Source organism: Palaemon carinicauda, chromosome 40 (genome assembly GCF_036898095.1).
Source record: "Palaemon carinicauda isolate YSFRI2023 chromosome 40, ASM3689809v2, whole genome shotgun sequence".
In the NCBI taxonomy this organism is placed as follows: Eukaryota; Metazoa; Arthropoda; class Malacostraca; order Decapoda; family Palaemonidae; genus Palaemon; species Palaemon carinicauda.
The window spans coordinates 23,555,555-23,569,441 of NC_090764.1; the positions used below are offsets into that span (position 1 = coordinate 23,555,555).

The 13,887-nt window shown below is 35.0% G+C and overlaps 1 long non-coding RNA gene across 4 annotated transcripts in view; it reads right to left on the minus strand.

The window, feature by feature from the left end:
• Nucleotides 1-1,930: 1,930 nt before the first annotated feature.
• Nucleotides 1,931-13,887, minus strand: part of LOC137631602 (uncharacterized) — a 58,084-nt gene continuing 46,127 nt past the window's right edge. For 2 of the 4 annotated variants that reach the window (XR_011041916.1, XR_011041915.1), the window contains exons 4-5: nt 6,475-6,626; nt 1,931-2,327 (exon numbers count right to left, since the gene is read on the minus strand). This is a non-coding gene — a long non-coding RNA (uncharacterized lncRNA). Of the gene's footprint in view, nt 2,357-6,470; nt 6,627-13,887 lie in introns of all 4 variants that reach the window. The other 2 variants (XR_011041917.1, XR_011041918.1) reach the window with 2 other exon arrangements.

Here is a 13,887-nt window from a genome sequence, read left to right on the forward strand (position 1 = left end):
TGCCATAGTTGTGGAAGATTGCAGCTGCCATCGTTGAAGAAGATTGTAACCACCATTAATGCAGAAGATTGTAGGGGCCATTGTTGTTGAAGATTTTAGCCGCCATTGTTGCAGAAGATTGCAGCTGTCATTGTTGCCATAGATGGCAGCTACCATTGTTGCAAAAGACTGCAGCTCATTGTCACAAAAGACTGCAGCCGCCATTGCTGCAGAGGATTGTAGTGGCCATTGTTGCCGAAGATTGCAGCTGCTGCCATTGTTGCCGAAGATTGCAGCTGCTGCCATTGTTGCCGAAGATTGCAACTGTCAATGTTGCAGTAAAATGTGGCATCATAACTGCCATTGTCGCCGAAGATTGCAGCTGCCATTAACGGCGAAGATTGCAGCTCTCATTGTTGCAGAAGACTGCAGCAGGCATTTTTGCTGGAGACTGCTGCTTCCACTTTGCAGAAGATTGCAGTAACCATTGTTGCAGATCAGCTGTCATTGTTGTGCAAGATTGCAGATTGCTGCTGCCATTGTTGCAAAAGCCAGTTGCCGAAGATTGTATCTGCCATAGTTGTGGAAGATTGCAGCTGCCATCGTTGAAGAAGATTGTAACCACCATTAATGCAGAAGATTGTAGCCGCCATTGTTGCAGAAGATTTGCAGCTGTCATTGTTGCAGAAGATTGCTGCTTCCACTTTGCAGAAGATTGCAGCTGCCATTGTTGCAGAAGATTTCAGCTGCCATTGTTGCCGAAGATTTCAGCTGCCATTGTTGCCGAAGATTGCAGCGGTCATTGTTGCCGAAGATTGCAGCGGTCATTGTTGCCGAAGATTGCAGCGGTCATTGTTGCCGAAGATTGCAGCGGTCATTGTTGCAGAAGATTGCAGCGGTCATTGTTGCAGAAGATTGCAGCGGTCATTGTTGCAGAAGATTGCAGCGGTCATTGTTGCTGAAGATTGCAGCGGTCATTGTTGCTGAAGATTGCAGCTGCCATTGTTGTTGAAGATTGCAGCTGCCATTGTTGTTGAAGATTGCAGCTGCCATTGTTGTTGAAGATTGCAGCTGCCATTGTTGTTGAAGATTGCAGCTGCCATTGTTGTTGAAGATTGCAGCTGCCATTGTTGTTGAAGATTGCAGCTGCCATTGTTGTTGAAGATTGCAGCTGCCATTGTTGTTGAAGATTGCAGCTGCCATTGTTGTTGAAGATTGCAGCTGCCATTGTTGTTGAAGATTGCAGCTGCCATTGTTGTTGAAGATTGCAGCTGCCATTGTTGTTGAAGATTGCAGCTGCCATTGTTGTTGAAGATTGCAGCTGCCATTGTTGTTGAAGATTGCAGCTGCCATTGTTGTTGAAGATTGCAGCTGCCATTGTTGTTGAAGATTGCAGCTGCCATTGTTGTTGAAGATTGCAGCTGCCATTGTTGTTGAAAATTGCAGCTGCCATTGTTGTTGAAGATTGCAGCTGCCATTGTTGTTGAAGATTGCAGCTGCCATTGTTGAAGATTGCAGCTGCCATTGTTGTTGAAGATTGCAGCTGCCATTGGTGCAGTAAATTGCAACTGGAATCGCAGCTGCCATTGTTCCCGAAGATTGCAGCCGTCATAGTTGCAGAAAATTTAAGCTGCCATTGTTGCAGAAGAATACAGCTGCCATTTTTTAGAAGATTGCAACTGTCATTGTGCAGTAAATTGCAGCATCGTAGTTGCCATTGTTACCGAAGATTGCAACTGCCATTGTTGCCAGAGATTGATGCTGCCATTGTTGCAGAAGATTGCAGCAGCCATTATTGCAGATCAGCTGTCATTGTTGTGCAAGATTGCAGATTGCTGCTGCCATTGTTGCAAAAGCCAATAAGCCAATTGCTGAAGATCGTAGCTGCCATTGTTGCAGAAGACTGCATCCATCATTGTAGCCGAAGATTGCAGCTGCCATTGTTGCCGAAGATAGCAGCGGCCATTGTTGCAGAAGATTGTAACCACCATTAAATGCAGAAGTTTGTAGATGCCATTGCTGCTGAATATTGCAGCTGTCATTGTTGCAGAACACCGCTGCTTCCTTTGCAGAAGATTGCAGCTGTCGACATTGCAGAAGCCAGTTGTAGGAGATTGTAGCCACCATTGTTGCAGAAAACTGCTGCTTCCACTTTACAGAAGATTGCAGGTGATTTACAGATATCTACTGCCATTGCTGAAGAATGCATCTGCAATTCTTGCAGGAAGTTGCAACCAACATCCACCGCTGTAGCAGAAATGTATGCAGCGGCGATTGTTGCAGAAAAACAGAGCTGCCAGTTGTTGCAAAACCACCAATTTTTTCTAAAGTTACCGGGAATGATGACACTGAAACCAGAAGTATTTCTTGTAATTTCCTGTAAATTCATTGACTATTAGTAAACAAAATGGTATAATATAATATAATGTTTATAAACAAAATATTTTGTAACAGTAAAAGGCTTTAAATCTAAATAATAGCTAACTGCACCACAGCAAACTCAAGTCCTATATAGGAAATAAATATTGTATATAGTAATTAAAGAATTCCAAAATACCTGTTCTTCACCAAAGATGTACTAAACTTTATATGCAGAGAGTCATTTTACAGAAAACCTAACGAATTAATAAAATGTGAGTACAAACTTTTTGGCATAAATATCGAAAATTAGTTGCTTATTTAAGAAATAGTTAGTGTGCAAAATTACTTTTATAGCAACTCTAAATTATATATAATTTATCTGAGATAAAGATCAAAGATTTTATCATTAGATTTCAAAAACTCTAAAAATATGTTTATACTAGTAGACATCATACTTAAGAAGTATTTTGTAGTAATGCGAATGTCAGAGTTTTGAGTTAAGGACTTCAGGTGGTAAAATTCCCTGTCAAGACTAGGGTGAATCTACCAGCCAAGAAATTTGATATGTTAATATACTGTAACTTCCATAAAAATATCAAATCTTACTCTGCCACCATTATGCAACAGAACAATTTTATTGCTGAGTAAAACTGAACAATTAAGTTGTCAAAGTATGTTTGATTATACATATCCAGGGAATGTTAAACTGACTATTTTGTAACAATAAGAATACTGCATACTGAACTAAAGGGTGTTATTTAGAATTAATAAAATGGACCAAGAAATAAAAACTAACAGGCTTTACTGTTAACTACACACAATTATATGGACCATAGGGCGAGATCTTATGGGAACGTACACCGTGAGAAAAAAAAAATCCCGCTCCCGTCGTACAGGAACTCATGACTACGTAAAACAACCTTGAAGACGATAAACTAGTAAATCTAACTGCAATCTCGATCCAAGTCCAGTTGTTTGAAAGTCCCAGTCGTACCAGTTACATCCTCGAAGAAAATATACCCCCTATAGCCTGCATAAAATTTTTTTCTCTGTCGTGTTTAAGGAAACAATGTTACTTTTTTTTTTATAAATTGGTGTTTGAAGTTATAGATTTTAAAACTTTTTTTTTTTTATCTTATCACAATTCATACGGGACAAATCATAAACATGGGTGATGGAATTCATAATTAAATGACACACATTTATGACAGCACTTGAAAAAAAAAAAAAGTCACATTATGTAGTGAAAGTTAAAAAAAGTCACATTATGTAGTGAAAGTTAAATAACTAATTGACACATTGCTAATTAATTATTGGACATTACTAAATTTGTAAATTGGCCAACTGCCATTTAGTTTTGACAAACAAGTAACAAGTTGAAATTTAACAGAGAGTGAGTTAACTTTGTAAATGTTTGCTCTATTCTTAACATTCTTCAGAAACACCTCGCTGAAGCTCTACACTAGTTGTGCTGTCTTAACTATGCTAGTGTAATTTTTTAGCCATACCACACAGATAGTCCCGCGGTTTTTTTTAAGCCCAAAATCGCATTATTTCGTAATGTGAAGCAAAGTTTTTGGGGCAACTCGCGCAGGAGCTAAAAATTTCAAAGGTCAACCACCAAAGAAATTATTGGAGATTACAAAAGACGACGGCCATCTTTGATCATTTGATGCACACAGTAGGTATTCTTCAAGATCGGATGAAATTAAGTACCAACTGTGCAAAAAAGTAGAGTATATGAATATGTTCTATGGGGACAAAATGTCAACCAAATTGTTGTATGACAGTGTGAAATAATGCCACTATGACAAGTGCTACTTAATTTGACAATTTTATTAATGGACTGGACACCTAATATTTTGTACCGGGTCCAAGCCAGCAATGTTTAATGTGACTGCACATTTGTCACGCCGAAATTGAACATATTTGGATAGCTGCATTTTTAAAAATGTTTCACCTCGCCACGTTTTCTTAAACAATCGAACATGGCTTTTCTGTACTCAAGGCTGGTAAGCGATACGACAATTACATAGTTAACCGCTGTAATGTGCAAGTTACATGAAGACAAGGAATTACCCCCAAGGCATAGAGAAAAATTTACACAACAGGCAATTGAAACAAATTCCCTTAGATTACCATGGGTAGATATGTGAGTAAACTTTAACATTAGTTTTTTTTTTTTCAAGCATTATAATTTGTCTTTCTCAAGTAATTGCTATTTCTCCAAGTAATTATTGTTGCCATGATAGAGAAAAAAAACCTTGTACAGTCCCTTACTACTGCATATGTAAAGATTTTAGTATTTTTGTTATTTGTCAAATAAATATAAAATTGTCGATCATTGTCTCATTATTGTCCCTTTTAAATGTAGTTTACCAAGTAATTAGTGACAGAACTTATCAATCAGCTGTTGTGCTACGTTGAATAAATTTCAATCTAATTTTAGGAATTAGGAGTCACAACATACAAATGGGTTGTTTGAGAGAAAAAATCATTAAAAGTATCATTACTTTTCTAACAACCCTAACGCAGCTTATTGAAACTATCTGTCGATTTGCTTAGCTGTACCGTTGCAAGAGAATTTTGTGTCCAGCCTTTTACGTTAAATATAAATGGATTGGCGGCTTCTAAGACTTTAACTAATCTCGTAAGAAGAATCTTCAGACATCCTTTATCTTAAACTGCAATAAAACAGGTGTCAAATAGTGTATGTAAAACGATCAAATTTGTATCCCGAAAAGACAAATTTTAGGCCTAAATGCTTAAGTGGACGTAAAAACTATTGATATTTATTACGAAGATTATTAAAGAAACGGCTTAACCATTTGAAACAAAACTGCTAACTGAACATTTCATTGCCTTTTCCATTCTAGTCAAGTTTCAATATTCAATTTGAAATGGCATTAACTAATGTAGCAAACATGTGCAAGTAATTCATCACGTAGAATTGTGATAGTCAACAAATTATTTTAAAAAGCTCAATTCTACCTTTCACTTTAGCCGCTAGTACAATTTTTTTTTCCCTAACCGAGGCTGGGCGTGGTCTTAACGCTAGTAATAAACAAAGTTTAGCAGTGCGAAAAGGTTTCAAGACTGTTCGGGACTATCAAACTTTGGCCACCATATGGCATTATTTACTCTATATTTTCCATCCCAATCAATTGAAAAAAAAAAAGGTCTAGCTTACATTGTCAGACACATTGAATACCTATCCAATGTACCAAAAAGGAATAAAATACTTTATGAAGTATATATTCATGTGCCAATATTCCAATAAACAGGTCAATAATAAAATATATATCCACCCAGTATTAGACTAAAGCCTAATTTACTAACAACCCCATTATGAAAATGCTATTCCAACCGGTTAATGACAAGAATATATTTGTTTTTTTTAGATTACTCCTAACAACATGTACCCCATTTAAACTAATTGCAATTGAATAATGAATGTTCCCATGCAATAACTATATTCCGCTAAAGTTTCACGAATATTTAATTAAAAAATTTGAGGATGTCATCAGGGATTGCAACACGAAGGTTGATAATTAGACTTATTTTGGAAGTTCTTTTCTGTCTTTAGTTTCTCATTCATGGCTAGGCAGACTACCTTTTTTTCCTTATATAGATATTGGGTATCATTTCTGTTCTTTTATTTTTAAGATAATCTACCCTATCAAAATCCTCCTCCACTGCCGAACTATCTCCAACTTTTCTAAAGACCTTTCTGTTTACCTGGACAATTATCCCAGATAGCAAATTATCCCTTGTGAGAGGACGTGGTATCAATATTTCGGACCAAGATCAGCAAATTGGAATTTAGTCGAGTAGTGCGCTTTACCGGTTTTATTTGGCTGAATATTGCTAAGTGGATTGGGTTTCTAGTCCTTAAAGGATTTGCAATGTGGATGTCCGAAATGTATTTACCATTGAAGAGTTTGTTTCTATTCATCTAATCCAAATGAGACTACAATATAGAGTATCAGTAACCTCAACTTTATATTCATGTTAGTGTGATAAACGAATAGTACAAATAAAATAATTCAGAAAAGTGATCTCTAGAAACTATTCAAAAATACTTTTAAAGGCAAATATTAAATTTGACACTTGCAACTTCCATAACATACTTACAACACTTAAGTTGTACTGCTCATTGATTGTGCCAGAAGTCATTTTCTTGATGTTCACTTAGTCCTCATTTTGCAAATGGTGGTCCAATAATTACAAAGTCATGACCATAATCTTGCAGGTACAGTATCGCTTGTTGGAATTTCTTGTATGAACTGAAAATATAAACTATTCTGGTTATTTGGAAAGAAGAGTGTCTATGCATTAAAATATTGTATTACTTATTTTAAATGAACAGAGATACAGAATGTAAAACATGCAATCATGAGAAATCCTGTACTTGAATTATCATTGATGGTTCGCAGAAATCACTATACTTTTGTTGCTGAAGATAGAGTAGTTTCAAGTCTTCAGTACTAGTTATTTCTAATTTTACCTAAAACTAAAATATATGATACCGATATATAAAGACAAAAGTGTTAAAAAATAAATCATATTCCATTAAGCCAGGAGTTTCAAACTCAAAACCGTTCGAGGGCCAATTATGTAATGGTTATGATCGAGGGCCACCAAATATTTGGTTAATAGTTTATTGGCAAGACTTAAGATTACAGCTTATTTTGCTGGCCATCCTGGTTTACAAAACTGCATTAAACTCAGTCATAGCCATTCTAGTTAAAAAGATCTTTTGTCACCTTAAGGTTATGAGTTTGACATCCCTGCATTAAGCTATTCCACAGTCTCTCTGCACTGACTTCTATCTTTCACACAACTGCATACATCTAACTTTACTTAGAAACTTCTGCCTAATTTTTGTAATATGGTACCCATGAATTGAACTACCGTAGAGAAAGGAATCTCCGTTATCTTTAAAATATTTCTTAAGCTTTACATCCAAAGTCTAAGCAGTCTAAACACCTAAGAATGAAGCTGGATGTCTGAAGAGGTGGAAAGGACTAAGAGTCCATACGTATACTTTATAGAATTTGACAATTATTAGTATAAATTTGGGTAATTCTTCCTTACTTATTCAGGAAAATTAAAATCAACTTGCTGATTAAACGTTCTTACGTTTCAAATAACTAAAATGGATTCACAATATAAGGCGAGTTTAACATCAAATTACTAATTTGATCAATCTTCAGTTACTTTTTTAAGTAAACCACTTTACCCTGAATGAGTAATTTCATTGTTATTTTCTGTCAACTCTCAATAAAAACTTAACACTACCTTTTGAAGTAAAGATATGTCAAATGAATGATGAACAATGACCAATAGATTCTTTTATTATTCTATGCTCTGCATAAATGTTCCAAGTCATTTCCACCTTTATATACATCAGACTCCACAAGGGTAGACCTCTGCCTAATAATCGTAATTTATGTACACTCGAATTTTACTTTTAAATAATCTCTTATTAAATTCCTTGTAATCTACCCTAAACCTAAAAAGCCGAGCGTTGGGCAAGATAAGTTTCAAGACCTTTGAGTGAAGGAAGATCATCATAGGTAGTGGCAAGAGACTTTAGAAAGGGGTGGCTTGAGAGTAAATGTGGATAAGACTGAAGCTATGGCGAACAGTACGGAAGGCAGGGACAGGATTGCCATACACGAAAGAGAGACACTTATAAAACAGGTAGAACCATTTAGATACTTGGGATCTACTATAAATCAGGAGAGAGGATATGAGGCTGTAGTTGAGAATAGGATAAAAGAAGCTTGGGAAAAGTGAAGGGAGGTAGCAGGAGTGGTATAAGAAAATACCAATCAAGGTTAAAGTAAAGATCTATTGCACAGTAATGATACTAGTGTTAATGTATAGATTAGAAACTTGGACCTCTAAGACGAGAAAGGGAAGCGAAGCTTGAGAGAACAAAAATGTGAATGCCGAGGTGGAATATGGGAATATCACTGCTTGAAAGATTGGAAAATGATGAAATAACATCGGTAGGTGTAGTAAAGATTACAGAGATAAGTGTATCACTGCTGAGATGGGATAGGCAAGTGTTAAAGATGGATGGTGGGGAGTGAGTGAGGAAGGTTAGAGAGGAACCTGTTAGGGGGAGACGATCAAGTGGGAGGTAAAGAATTAGATGGCAAGATACGGTGTAGGATGATATGGAGAGAAGATGTTTAGTGGAAGAGGAGGCATTTGATAAAAGGCAATGGAGAGGGCGCATCTGGCAACCAACCCTTCAGTGTACTGTAGGGATAACGGTGGGGAAGATCATCGTATGTCAATTTTAATTTCCGTTGAAAGCGAATCACGAACACGTGAAAGGTAAGTGTAATTGGAATTTTCTATAAATGAATAATTGATATATTTCGCTGTATAGATATATAAACATACGAGTAATTAATGATCAGTCATATCAATTTTATTCATTCTAACATATTCGTAATGACTTCTTTCACACTTTAAAATATATTTTGAAAGATTTCTGCTTACTATTCTTAATTTGGTTACCCTTGAGGGAAAGTTCTTTGTGACCTACTTTGAATTAATTAAGCTATACTGTAGATCTACACTGATAAGCTAAGTTGTCAGTCTACACACCTTGGAACTAAGGTAGGTCATCGTTGGCGTATTTTACGAGTCGTGCTCATCAAGTAGCCAGTTTCATCTGTAAGTTGTTTGAAAGCAAACGAATCCGTCTAAACAGTAATGCAATTTTCATTGGTCTGAGCTAATAAGGAAGACTTACTAAGCTAAGAATTGTGATATAATCATACAGGTTATTACAACTCGTCGTATCGAGTTTCGACTCTTGACATTTCCACCTCTCAGGACACCCAGCTTTATACAGGAAGAAAACACTCATGATTTACACAAACCCGAAGAAAATTACCATTGGAAAAGCTATCATCGTGACCTACCTTGAACCTATTAAGTTGGCTAAACACTTGAATAATATGCCCTACAAATCATCATCGATTATTATGATCATTATATCTATGCAATCGAATGGCTAGCGTTCTCATTTTACATTAAGTTAAAGCCAGTGCTGTATTAACCCAGGACAAGCTTTGAGCTTCATTAGGTCTTGACATACCCCCAACGCAAACCCCCCCCCCCCCCCCCCCCCCGGCACAATTCACGCTCTTCTTTTGTACAACATATTATATTGATACTACAATTCAAGTAAATAATCCATAGGTTTCACATTTAACAGTAAAATAAAAGTTTCATGCGCCCCTAAGTTTCAGCCTAGTTAAAAACTAGTACACCCAAGAAGTAATAGTGATATCAGGTTCCCCAAGTTAATAATGAAAACTTACTTTTACTATTTCCTTATTTTGCCGTTGACATATATAAAAAGCAACGGGTAATCACGTACTATTGATTTATTTTGACCTTATCGAACCTATACGTACTTCCTACTTCCGTTGAGAAAATTTCTAAAAACACAACCTTAAAAGTCATTTTATGCCCTAAGAAAGTATGACAGGCTCACCAAATACTGTCCAGATATTTTTAACACTTCTCATATGATGTAATTAATTTTCACCTTTATATACTTCTACTTTTATACATGAAGAATTAATATTCATGATTTACATACCAATGAAGATCCTCTTGAGTAATCTTGTCTTTGTAAAATTAATACATTAGAACTAAGGTAGATCTTCGTTTTTAATAATCCTTTTTTTCAATTAAAAAATAAAGTTTCCTCGTATAAATTCTACTGTACACAAACCAATATACAATGGCGTGATTCAACTTTTCCTATAACTAATGAAGAAAACTTGCGTTCACCAAATTTCGTAGTAGGCTACAGTATATAAATGGTGGAAAGTTAATAATGGCCAATTTCTGAACTCTTAATTTACGTGTCCATGTGCAATTAAAAAAACTATTAAAATGCCAACATTGAATAAACATGAACAATTTCATTTCACCCATAAAAGTATGAAATCAAATCCACCCTGTTTTTAATGAACAAACTATTTTTGTATTATAAAAATATATTGCTGTATAAAAACCTTCCACATGGAAAATACAGTATGTTTGCTGTAATTTTCCCTTTATTGCGAATAACAAGCAACAGCAAATATTGAGAAACCTATTATCTCCTTAATAATAACAGCTAAGTATTGCTTGGGGACAATTTTAGATTTTAATTAAGAAAAGCAATTATGTTAAGATACTATTACTAAACCGGTTGGAGGATTTTCCTTAAATCTTACTTTTAACAGTTTTAAATATAGATTTCAGATTGATTTGGTGAAAAAGGATCGATATCCTTTCCAACATCTTGCTATAAAGTTGAAAGTTTACACCTGCTCCACATTTATGATGCAAAATCAACGTAAAGAATTATTGACAGGGATACTTTAAGACACTGCGTAAGGAAATTTCCTCCCAGATAAGTTTTCCATACTGATAATGATTCAACAACTACTTCATAATTACAATTCCGCATGCTGTAGTTTGCAAAAAAGGCATCAGTTCTACTCTAATGTTCAATGGTTTGTTTCTATGCTGGAGCTTCTCACCTCCATTCCTGCCTCACCTGACCACTTCAAATATCTTGAGTGCGCATTTGTTTTCTTTCTTTGAAGGTATTCCATTTGACCAACAACTGTATACTCCCTTCGCCTCGCATCTTTCGTAATGTACTCTCTTCTCCATCGTATCTTTCCAAACTGCTTTGCCCACTGTATTTTTAATGGTACTTTTTGTTTTATTTACCTGTGTGCAAAATGCCTACCTCTGTACCTAAGGTGAACATGAGTAACTCCTGACAGGATACTATATTCCTAATTTTGACCACGATCATCAAACAAATATAATAGGGCTTTATCAGTTTTAACAACAACAACAATACTAGGCCTGCATTAGTAAAATGCCCACGGTGGTAAGTTTCTGAAAAGATACTTCAATATCTAATTTTAGGCTAAGTTTTCCAATACCAAGCTATTTCTATAACATTCACAAGTGCCATAAAAACAAACTCTCTTCAAGCAGATATATCAATCGTTACTTAATACAACTACCCTGTTGCTGCTGCTGCTAAGTTTCTCTTGAAATTTTCAGCGTGGGAGATCCCAAAATCCTGAGACTTATATCCTTGGCTCAAACAAAAACGCTCGTTGCATATTTTTACACAAAACTAGTAAATCCTACAAGTCTTGGTAATTTTTTAAAGAATTTTTGGCTAACTCTTGAACATCATGGTCAGGTCCTAGCTCCTAATAATGTCTGAAAAAAAAAATGATAAGTAAAATCCATTCCATAATGCAAAAGCAAAGATGGTTCGAATTAGAATAATTGAAAAAGAGGAAGGACGTTTTCATCCTGTAATACTAGTTGTAGCAACATTGTTATTTGCTGGCATTATGAATTATTTAAATACTTCATGGAGGCTAGAATATTTCCAATTTTCTTGAATAAGACACTAAAAATAAATTTTTACAGATTGACCTCTGGATACATTTTGTAGCGATAACTATTAAAGCTGTGTTTAAGATTCATGGCATGCTCAAAAATATTCTATACACTATGGTAGACTTAAAATAAGAGGCCACCTTACCATTACAATAATATTTGAGGTAAAATTACCCTATCATAAAATCACAATTCTAAAAAATTTCCCATGTTGGAGTACTGTAACTTTGTTTCTTTTGTTATTGTCTTGTAGGTCAGAAATAATGAATGGATATTATGCATAAAATATATAATAGTTATTACAATATTTACTCAAGGTACATAAAACTGTAGGGAGACCTGCAATGACATATGGTACAGAGACCTGGCCCATGAAAAATATCTTTAAGAATAAAATGAAAGTTTCAGAGATGATAATGCTAAGATGGATGGCTGGGATCACTATCTAGTAGTTCCTAAAATTCCGAGGACATTATGACAACTTACCATATGATTTTGAATAAAGGCCAAGTTCGTTATTCTCAGGTTTGTATGTATACAATTTGTCTCGTGAATGTCGAATGATTAAGCAACATTTACGAAAACTATTAAATGTAAATAATAAGCTACGGGTTACGAACACCAGTTATAAATTTTAAGTCAACAAGAAACTTCAGAGATATTTTTCATAGTTACTTGCTAGATATGCTTTGAAACCTAATCGCAATCTTATTGAAATAGAAATAGTTAAGACATATACGCAAAAAAACATTTACTTTATGATTACCGAGAATTCAGCAAACATTTCTCTACAACCCTTTCCCTTTGTTGTGAATAAACTGCTACATTCCATTTTTAAACTATATAGTTAAAACATATATTGAGAATGAGACCTATAAAACACTTATAATGTAATGTATTTTCATCATTACTGACCACGATAAAACTATCACCAGTAACGCAAGGGGAAAAGGCATAGTATTGATTGAATTATAGAGCATTCTTGTAAGGCTTCTCCTCGTCACATATCACATGGCTTGCTAAGATTAGGATTGTTACCTTAATGTAAAAGCAAAAATTCATTAAATTTCTGCCGTACATGATATGAACTCAAGCAGGCCGCAAATACAATAAATATTTGCCAAAAAACTCAAATATCAATTTACGCCAGCACATTCTATTTACTTATATAAGTATAACAATCAAACGATGAAAAGTGGCAAATAATAAAAATGTCTGAACCCACAGTGTCTAGTACCCTGCCATATTAACTTATGTTCACCTTAAACACATTTAAGGCAGACTGTATACTACGTATTTTAATCTGTATGCAAATAACTAACCTGCTTAGGTAGAATGGGAATAAATTTTGGTTAGTCATGAATAGTAAAATATCTCTCTATATTCCACTAAAACAAAAATTTTTCGCAAAACTATCAGCACCATTAAATATAAAAACAAATACCTTAAAATTTAGGATACCTTTACACAAGTTAAGTAATACTCATTACCTTGTCATTTTGGGGGATAATAGCCTACTCCTCTGAAACTATGTCGAAAATTCCTTAAAACTTTATTCGACCAAGACTGAATGTTTAATAAGTTATTGTTTTCATCATCGAAGGGCGAAGAGCCAAGGACCAAACACACATGCCATGATGTTTTCAAGTATAGTTAGATTTTTCTAGCGTCCTTCACATATGAATAAAGACGAGGAAATGATTTTCCCCATTTTCTTTCAATTCAGTTTTATGGTCATTCTTAGAAACAATCTTCCTACGATATTAAGGCCAACTTAAAATCTCAACATGTTACATAAAGACGGTGTTACAGATTATGGTACAATTGCATGTTTTGGTAATAATTACAGACGTGTCAGAAATAAACTGAATCAGTTACCGTGGCATTCCATTCTTCCCATCGTCATGCTGCAGTAATAGAAAATGGCTTAGCAGTTCTTTTTGGTAACCTTACCAATAGCCAAGTCTGTGTACAAAACTAATTGAACACCGATGATTTTAGCGATACTGCCGTAGCTACCAAACAGTTCATAATGTCTGTCATAAATATAACATTGTATTTAGCTACGGTAAATTGCGTAATGTATAG